Here is a 9778-nt window from a genome sequence, read left to right as displayed (position 1 = left end):
AAATATTTACAGTAAATTACTGTGAAATCCATGCAACTACTGTAGTAGCCAGTAATTTACTGTAATGTTACAGCCAAACATTTTACAGTGTACAGGTGGAAGCTGGGGTGAAGCTGGGGTGGTGGTGGGCAGGCGAGCAGCAGCGAGGTAGAGGTTGCTGCAGCAATAGCAGCAGCAAGCAATGCATGGAGAGCGATCTGGCAGGTTAAATAGAGCGGCATATTAAGGAGACTGTTTTGTTGGTTGTAGAGTGGCAAGGGGCGTTATGTACACTGTACAATGTTTGGCTGTAAAATTACAGTACATTACTGGCTACTAGTGCATGGATTTCACAGCAATTTAATGTAAATATTTCACAGCATTTACTGTAAATATTTCACAGTAAATTTGAATAAAAGTACAACTAAATACTGTGAGTTTCCTTTTCAAATGATTTAGTTACGAGACTAATCAGCAATCATTTTAGAATGTATTTAGAATCAGAGATACACCTTTACTCCTGATACCTTTTGATACATGTCTTTAAAAGCCCCATGCAGAATGGCGAGCAGACATCGAGGTTTGGAAATGAGTGCTGTAAATATATGGAGATGATCCTGCTGATCAGAAACGTATGCTTGCCAGAGAGCTTCAACAGTATTTCCAAAATCCACAGGGAAATCCTGTTGCTTTTTGTATAGAGTGGCGAAGTCCCTCCCCTTCCGGGGGAGCTCCATGGGACCTTATTTCGGAAAACTATGTATTGAAGTCAATGGAGAGAGAAGATTATCTTTCGATCCCGTTTGAATTGTTGCCACGAATTACACATATGATGTTGTCAATTTAAAAGACAATTTTGCGAGTAAAAAAAAATAATGTGTCGTAAAACTGTGAAGGTACACATTTGTTTGTGTGAAACGCTCAATGAACTACATCTCTGGTCTAGCAGAACACACGTCACCAAGATGGCCGTCACTACTGTCTTGTCAACAAAACGATTACACTCACTATCACCACAATGAAACACGCCCAGAAGAATGTCATGCAAAGCTGCCTGCCTGCCTGCCTTTGATTCTCTCTGAACTGCCTGGTCTTTTTAATGTTTAATGTCAACCATTTTGCAGATAGCATGAAGTAGAAAAGATCGGCGATCGCCGATGCTAGCGTTAGCGTTAGCATTTCTCCCCGGGCTTAAATTGTGTATTATAGAATGACCACACCGGTGACAGTACTCTTCAAAGGGTTCACGAAAATGACTACTACTCTTACTGTTTAACATGTTGGGTTACTTAATGTTACTTCATATTAAGGCTAATAAAATGACAAGGCTGTAATGCTAACTAACGTGCTAGCTACTAGCTAGGTAGCTAACTTGATCCAGCCACTCTCTGGTCCTTTCATCAGACGGGAAGCGAAAAAGAACGAGCAAGACCCATTGCTGGTATGATAACAACCTGGTACTAAGCACACAGGCATCTTGTTAAAGTTATCTTATCTTAGCCAGCGCCATATAGATAGATTATATCTATATGGCGCTGATCTTAGCTATCTCTTAGTGGAGGAAAACATTGACATCATTACCGACTCTGGGATTTGTAGTCTTTCTAGTTGCGTATTTTTCATAGTCTTATATTTCAACAGTTTTACAACAAACTGTGACTTTTTTGACATGGAAATGATTTTTTAAGATTGACAACATCATATGTGTATTCATGGCACAATTCAATGGGATCGAAATAAGTTTTCGCTCTCCATTGACTTCAATACATAATTTTTCCGAAATAAGGTCCCTGGACCGGAAGTAGGCGTGACTTCGCCACTCTATAGGGAACCCTCGCAATGCCAACTTCCTGTTCGGCCTACAAATCACTTTTTGTTTTTTAACTGAAGACACGGACACCTTAAGGGGGTTGAGTGTGTCCCCCCCCCCCCCGGGGTAATGGTGTGTGATTCAGGTGTAGCTCCATGGTGGGAGGAACTCTGGATCTCGCTCTGAAATCCTCTCATCTGTCACCAGTCTGCTGTTAATAACCTTCACTTCCTCACCTCCTCGTGTTGAAGAGCTGAACCTCCATTACCCCCTGCTCCCCTTCCTTCCTCTCTCCTCCTCTTCCTCTCAACACAATCACCCCTCCCTGCTCCCCTTCCTCCTCCTCACCTCCTCTTCCTCTCCACACATCACTCCCTCCCTGCCACCCTTCCTCCTCCTCTCCTCCTCTTCCTCCAGCCTCAGCTCCTTTTCCTTTCCATTTCCTTGTCTTTCCATTTGTCTCCCCCTCCCTCTCCCCGCTCTCCCCCCCCTCCCTGCCCCCCATCACCCTCCTCCCCCTCCCTCCTCCCCGCTCCCCCGCCCTCCCCTCCCTCCTCCCTCCCTCCCTCCTCCTCATCTCTGTCGCCGTTGGCAGCCTATTTAAATGCTCCATTGGAGAAGGATTAAGGTTTATGCAAGGTCAGTGTGGGATGTGATAATTATAATCACAGTTTTTTGCCTGGCCAATTGACGGCCATTTGTTATTCTCAGCTCAGTGGCTCCAGAAGCCCCTGAGGGGGGGGGGGGCGGTGTTGACAAGAGGCTGGCTGATTTACTGCCCCCCCCATCTGCCTCTCCCAACACAGCGCGGTTCACATGTTTTCCCCTCTGTCTTCCTCCCCTCCTCTCCTCCTCTCCTACTCTCCTCCTCTCCTACTTCCTCCTCCTCTCCTTCCTCCTCTCCTACTTCCTCCTCCTCCTACTTCCTCCTCTCCTCCTTCCTCCTCTCCTTCCTCTTCTCCTTCCTTCCTCCTCTCCTCCTCTTCTCCTTCCTCTCCTCCTCCCCTTTCTATCCTTCCTATCCTTCCTCTTCCTTTCTCTCCTCCTCCTCCTCTCCCCTAGTCTCTCCTCCTCTCCTCTCTCCTCCTCTCATCCTCCCCTTCCTCTCCTTCCTCTCCTCCTCTCCTCCTCTCCTCCTCTCCTTCCTCCTTGGTCTCTCCTCCTGAAAGAGCCTTGAAGTGGAGCAAAACGGAAGTCATATCAAACATGTTTTGATTATTATTTCATTCAACATGAACTGAATGGAGGCTAAAGGACTTTAAATGATACTTTGCTCAGAGTCAGAATAACGTAGGCTCATGTGAAAATACACAATACACATTTAAAAAGATTTTTTAAAGAAATGGATATTTGCAACAATATTAAAATATGTGATCATTCACAGTTATGTCACATGGCAGGTAAAGTAAAGTAAAGTACTGTATCCATGGAAACATTCCACTTCCTGTTTACAGAGGTTAATGCAATTTGGAGGCAATATTTGGATCAAATAGAAGCAAACCATTTTTTTCATTGATGATTTGATTTTTGCTGAAAAGGATTGCTTCAGTTTTTTGTTCATACTTCACGCTGATATAAAGTCATCAAAAGGCTGCATTCCATTTGCTGCGGTGCATGCTGGCCCGCTGTCATGGCTCATTGGTCCAGCTTCAATTAGACTGCAAGGACTCCAATTCTTAATGGTATCCTCAGTGTTTGTATTACGGACACTGAAGTGTCTCCTAGATTTCACATTTCTGTCTTTCCATGATCTGTCATGGTGTGCACGCTGGGAGTGAAATCTGAGAGATACCCAGTATGAATCCAGTCGGTTCCGCTCGTTTGCATAAAGCTGTACACAGCCAGGTCCTCCCTAGTGTACAGGCTTACGACTTTTTAAACAACTTTTTAATGTGCAAATGAACCAAATATATGTGTTGTCATCATCATTTCTCCAGGACATGTTGAAATCCATCAATGCTTTCGCTGTGCTTCCATTGTAACAGAACATTTTCTATACGTAAAATAAAACAAGTAAAGTCAAATGACAGCCCTGTCGGAGCCACGTCGCGAGGTCACTGTTAACTTTGCTTCCTCTCAGGTTCCAGCGGTGCCCTGCTCCTGCCTGCCAGGAGCACTCTTGATGTTCAGAACATGATGCAGAGCTAACCAAGCCTCCATCCATCATCCCTCCAGTCAGCCAGCACCGCCCCCATGTTTCAGTGCTCAGGACCGCTGCTGGGGAATAGATTGGTAGATTTGTCCGGCTCACACAGGCTCACACACACGGGGGACTAGTCATGGCCGGGGATCAGAGTGTTTTTCTAGTTGACTGGTGTTAGAACCTGAACTAAGCGCAGAAGAAGAGAGCAAAAGGCCGGGGTCAGACAGGGATCTGGGTGAGCGACTCCTTTAAAGCCCAGCACTGCCGCTGAGCTGTCAGTCTGGGTGTCATTCGCAGGGGGGGGGGGGGGGGGGGCACGCGGAGAGGTTGGCCTGAAACACATATGAGAAATAAGAGCCTGTACTGTTGTTGAGATTCATAATCCACAGGCCAGCAGTGAGCGTCAGGTCGGGGGGTCGGGGGATACATAAGGAGTTACTGGCAGGTCAGAGGGCGAACAGAAGTGAATACATTGAGCTGACCCTGTGTGGGCAGAGATCTCAGACCCCATTTCCTCGCAGTCTTCACGCGTCCTGTGCAGATCACAGAGCCATGTGTAAATGCATCCAGACGGATTGAGAACGGCTCACACAACCTTTGAGGAGGTTTGAGACTCACTGTAGGCCACGTCTAAAGAGGCCTTGTTCTTATGTGGGGTGGATCCTCTCCTGTAGTGGTATATAGGTCTTATGCATGTACATGGCTGCACATGCTAAGGTTCCTAAGTCTCTCCCCCACACTCCCTCCCTTGCCTGAAGCGCCTCCCTTGGACTTTGTTTGCTTCTGGAACAAAATGAATCACTATCTAGCACACTTCTATTGGCCAGCGCCCCAACACAGTGGATGTGATAGGTTAAGTGGCATCTCAAAGTGGTTGACCACAACAGAGACGGCCAGCTAACCAATCAGAGCAGACTAGGCTCTGGTTTCAGACAGAGGGTGAAAAGAGGTGCTGCAGCACAGGCAGTATGAGAACAATAAAGAGCTTTTTGAACATTAGAGCATGGAGACATGTCACAGTAGAGACAGATACACACCTGAACATCAGCATGAGAGGGCTCTTTAAAGTAGAGACACTACATACTGATATACACCTGAACATCAGCAGGAGAGGACTCTTTAAAGTAGAGACACTACATACTGATATACACCTGAACATCAACAGGAGAGGACTCTTTAAAGTAGGGCACTACATACTGATATACACCTGAACATCAGCAGGAGAGGGCTCTTTAATAGACACACTACATATGATATACACCTGAACATCAGCAGGAGAGGACTCTTTAAAGTAGAGACACTACATACTGATATACACCTGAACATCAGCAGGAGAGGACTCTTTAAAGTAGAGGCACTACATACTGATATACACCTGAACATCAGCAGGAGAGGGCTCTTTAAAGTAGACACACTACATACTGATATACACCTGAACATCAGCAGAGAGGACTCTTTAAAGTAGAGACACTACATACTGATATACACCTGAACATCAGCAGGAGAGGACTCTTTAAAGTAGAGACACTACATACTGATATACACCTGAACATCAGCAGGAGAGTACTCTTTAAAGTAGAGACACATACTGATATACACCTGACCATCAGCAGGAGAGGACTCTTTAAAGTAGAGACACTACATACTGATATACACCTGAACATCAGCAGGAGAGGACTCTTTAAAGTAGAGACACTACATACTGATATACACCTGAACATCAGCAGGAGAGGACTCTTTAAAGTATACACACTACATACTGATATAAACCTGAACATAGCAGGAGAGGACTCTTTAAAGTAGAGACACTACATACTGATATACACCGAACATCAGCAGGAGAGGACTCTTTAAAGTAAGAGACACTACATACTGATATACACTGAACATCAGTAGGAGAGGACTCTTTAAAGTAGAGACACTACATACTGATATACACCTGAACATCAAGCAGGAGAGGACTCTTTAAAGTAGAGACCTACATACTGATATACACCTGAACATCAGCAGGAGAGGACTCTTTAAAGTAGAGACACTACATAATGATATACACCTGGACATCAGCAGGAGAAGGACTCTTTTAAAGTAGAGACACTACATACTGATATACACCTGAACATCAGCAGGAGAGGACTCTGTAAAGTAGAGGACACTACATACTGATATACACCTGAACATCAGTAGGAGAGGACTCTTTAAAGTAGAGATGCTACATACTGATATACAGCCTGAACATCAGCAGGAGAGGACTCTTAAAGTAGAGACACTACATACTATATACACCTGACATCAGCAGAGAGGACTCTTTAAAGTAGAGACACTACATACTGATATACACCTGAACATCAGCAGGAGAGGACTCTTTAAAGTAGAGACACTACATACTGATATACACCTGAACATCAGCAGGAGAGGACTCTTTAAAGTAGAGACACTACATACTGATATACACCTGAACATCAGCAGGAGAGGACTCTTTAAAGTAGAGACAGCTACATACTGATATACACCTGAACATCAGCAGGAGAGGACTCTTTAAAGTAGAGACACTACATACTGATATACACCTGAACATCAGCAGGAGAGGACTCTTTAAAGTAGAGACACTACATACTGATATACACTGAACATCAGCAGGAGAGGACTCTTTAAAGTAGAGACACTACATACTGATATACACCTGAACATCAGCAGAGAGGACTCTTTAAAGTAGAGACACTACATACTGATATACACCTGAACATCAGCAGGAGAGGACTCTTTAAAGTAGAGACACTACATACTGATATACACCTGAACATCAGCAGGAGACGGACTCTTTAAAGTAGAGACACTACATACTGATTACACCTGAACATCAGCAGGAGAGGACTCTTTAAAGTAGAGACACTACATACTGATATACACACTGAACATCAGCAGGAGAGGACTCTTTAAAGTAGAGACACTACATACTGATATACACCTGAACATCAGCAGGAGAGGACTCTTTAAAGTAGAGACACTACATACTGATATACACCTGAACATCAGCAGGAGAGGACTCTTTAAAGTAGAGACCTACATACTGATATACACCTGAACATCAGCAGGAGAGGACTCTTTAAAGTAGAGACACTACTACTGATATACACCTGAACATCAGCAGGAGAGGACTCTTTAAAGTAGAGACACTACATACTGATATACACCTGACATCAGCAGGAGAGGACTCTTTAAAGTAGAGACACTACATACTGATATACACCTGAACATCAGCAGGAGAGGACTCTTTAAAGTAGAGACACTACATACTGATATACACCTGAACATCAGCAGGAGAGGACTCTTTAAAGTAGAGACACTACATACTGATATACACCTGAACATCAGCAGGAGAGGACTCTTTAAAGTAGAGACACTACATACTGATATACACCTGAACATCAGCAGGAGAGGACTCTTTAAGTAGAGACACTACATACTGATATACACCTGAACATCAGCAGGAGAGGACTCTTTAAAGTAGAGACCTACATACTGATATACACCTGAACATCAGCAGGAGAGGACTCTTTAAAGTAGAGACACTACATACTGATATACACCTGAACATCAGCAGGAGAGGACTCTTTAAAGTAGAGACACTACATACTGATATACACCTGAACATCAGCAGGAGAGGACTCTTTAAAGTAGAGACACTACATACTGATATACACCTGAACATCAGCAGGAGAGGACTCTTTAAAGTAGAGACACTACATACTGATATACACCTGAACATCAGCAGGAGAGGACTCTTTAAAGTAGAGACACTACATACTGATATACACCTGAACATCAGCAGGAGAGGACTCTTTAAAGTAGAGACACTACATACTGATATACACCTGAACACTCAGCAGGAGAGGACTCTTTAAAGTAGAGACACTACATACTGATATACACCTGAACATCAGCAGGAGAGGACTCTTTAAAGTAGAGGACACTACATACTGATATACACCTGAACATCAGCAGGAGAGGACTCTTTAAAGTAGAGACACTACATACTGATATACACCTGAACATCAGCAGGAGAGGACTCTTTAAAGTAGAGACACTACATACTGATATACACCTGAACATCAGCAGGAGAGGACTCTTTAAAGTAGAGACACTACATACTGATATACACCTGAACATCAGCAGGAGGATGACTCTTTAAAGTAGAGACACTACATACTGATATACACCTGAACATCAGCAGGAGAGGACTCTTTAAAGTAGAGACACTACATACTGATATACACCTGAACATCAGCAGGAGAGGACTCTTTAAAGTAGAGACACTACATACTGATATACACCTGAACATCAGCAGGAGAGGACTCTTTAAAGTAGAGACACTACATACTGATATACACCTGACATCAGCAGGAGAGGACTCTTTAAAGTAGAGACACTACATACTGATATACACCTGAACATCAGCAGGAGAGGACTCTTTAAAGTAGAGACACTACATACTGATATACACCTGAACATCAGCAGGAGAGGACTCTTTAAAGTAGAGACACTACATACTGATATACACCTGAACATCAGCAGGAGAGGACTCTTTAAAGTAGAGACACTACATACTGATATACACCTGAACATCAGCAGGAGAGGACTCTTTAAAGTAGAGACACTACATACTGATATACACCTGAACATCAGCAGGAGAGGACTCTTTAAAGTAGAGACACTACATACTGATATACACCTGAACATCAGCAGGAGAGGACTCTTTAAAGTAGAGACACTACATACTGATATACACCTGAACATCAGCAGGAGAGGACTCTTTAAAGTAGAGACACTACATACTGATATACACCTGAACATCAGCAGGAGAGGACTCTTTAAAGTAGAGACACTACATACTGATATACACCTGAACATCAGCAGGAGAGGACTCTTTAAAGTAGAGACACTACATACTGATATACACCTGAACATCAGCAGGAGAGGACTCTTTAAAGTAGAGACACTACATACTGATATACACCTGAACATCAGCAGGAGAGGACTCTTTAAAGTAGAGACACTACATACTGATATACACCTGAACATCAGCAGGAGAGGACTCTTTAAAGTAGAGACACTACATACTGATATACACCTGAACATCAGCAGGAGAGGACTCTTTAAAGTAGAGACACTACATACTGATATACACCTGAACATCAGTAGGAGAGGACTCTTTAAAGTAGGAGACACTACATACTGATATACACCTGAACATCAGCAGGAGAGCACTCTTTAAAGTAGAGACACTACATACTGATATACACCTGACATCAGCAGGAGAGGACTCTTTAAAGTAGAGACACTACATACTGATATACACCTGAACATCAGCAGGAGAGGACTCTTTAAAGTAGAGACACTACATACTGATATACACCTGAACATCAGCAGGAGAGGACTCTTTAAAGTAGAGACACTACATACTGATATACACCTGAACATCAGCAGGAGAGGACTCTTTAAAGTAGAGACACTACATACTGATATACACCTGAACATCAGCAGGAGAGGACTCTTTAAAGTAGAGACACACATACTGATATACACCTGAACATCAGCAGGAGAGGACTCTTTAAAGTAGAGACACTACATACTGATATACACCTGAACATCAGCAGGAGAGGACTCTTTAAAGTAGAGACACTACATACTGATATACACCTGAACATCAGCAGGAGAGGACTCTTTAAAGTAGAGACACTACATACTGATATACACCTGAACATCAGCAGGAGAGGACTCTTTAAAGTAGAGACACTACATACTGATATACCCTGAACATCAGCAGGAGAGGACTCTTTAAAGTAGAG

The sequence above is a fragment of the Pseudochaenichthys georgianus genome, chromosome 10 (genome assembly GCF_902827115.2).
Source record: "Pseudochaenichthys georgianus chromosome 10, fPseGeo1.2, whole genome shotgun sequence".
Classification (NCBI taxonomy): Eukaryota; Metazoa; Chordata; class Actinopteri; order Perciformes; family Channichthyidae; genus Pseudochaenichthys; species Pseudochaenichthys georgianus.
Note: the sequence above shows the minus strand (reverse complement) of the source record.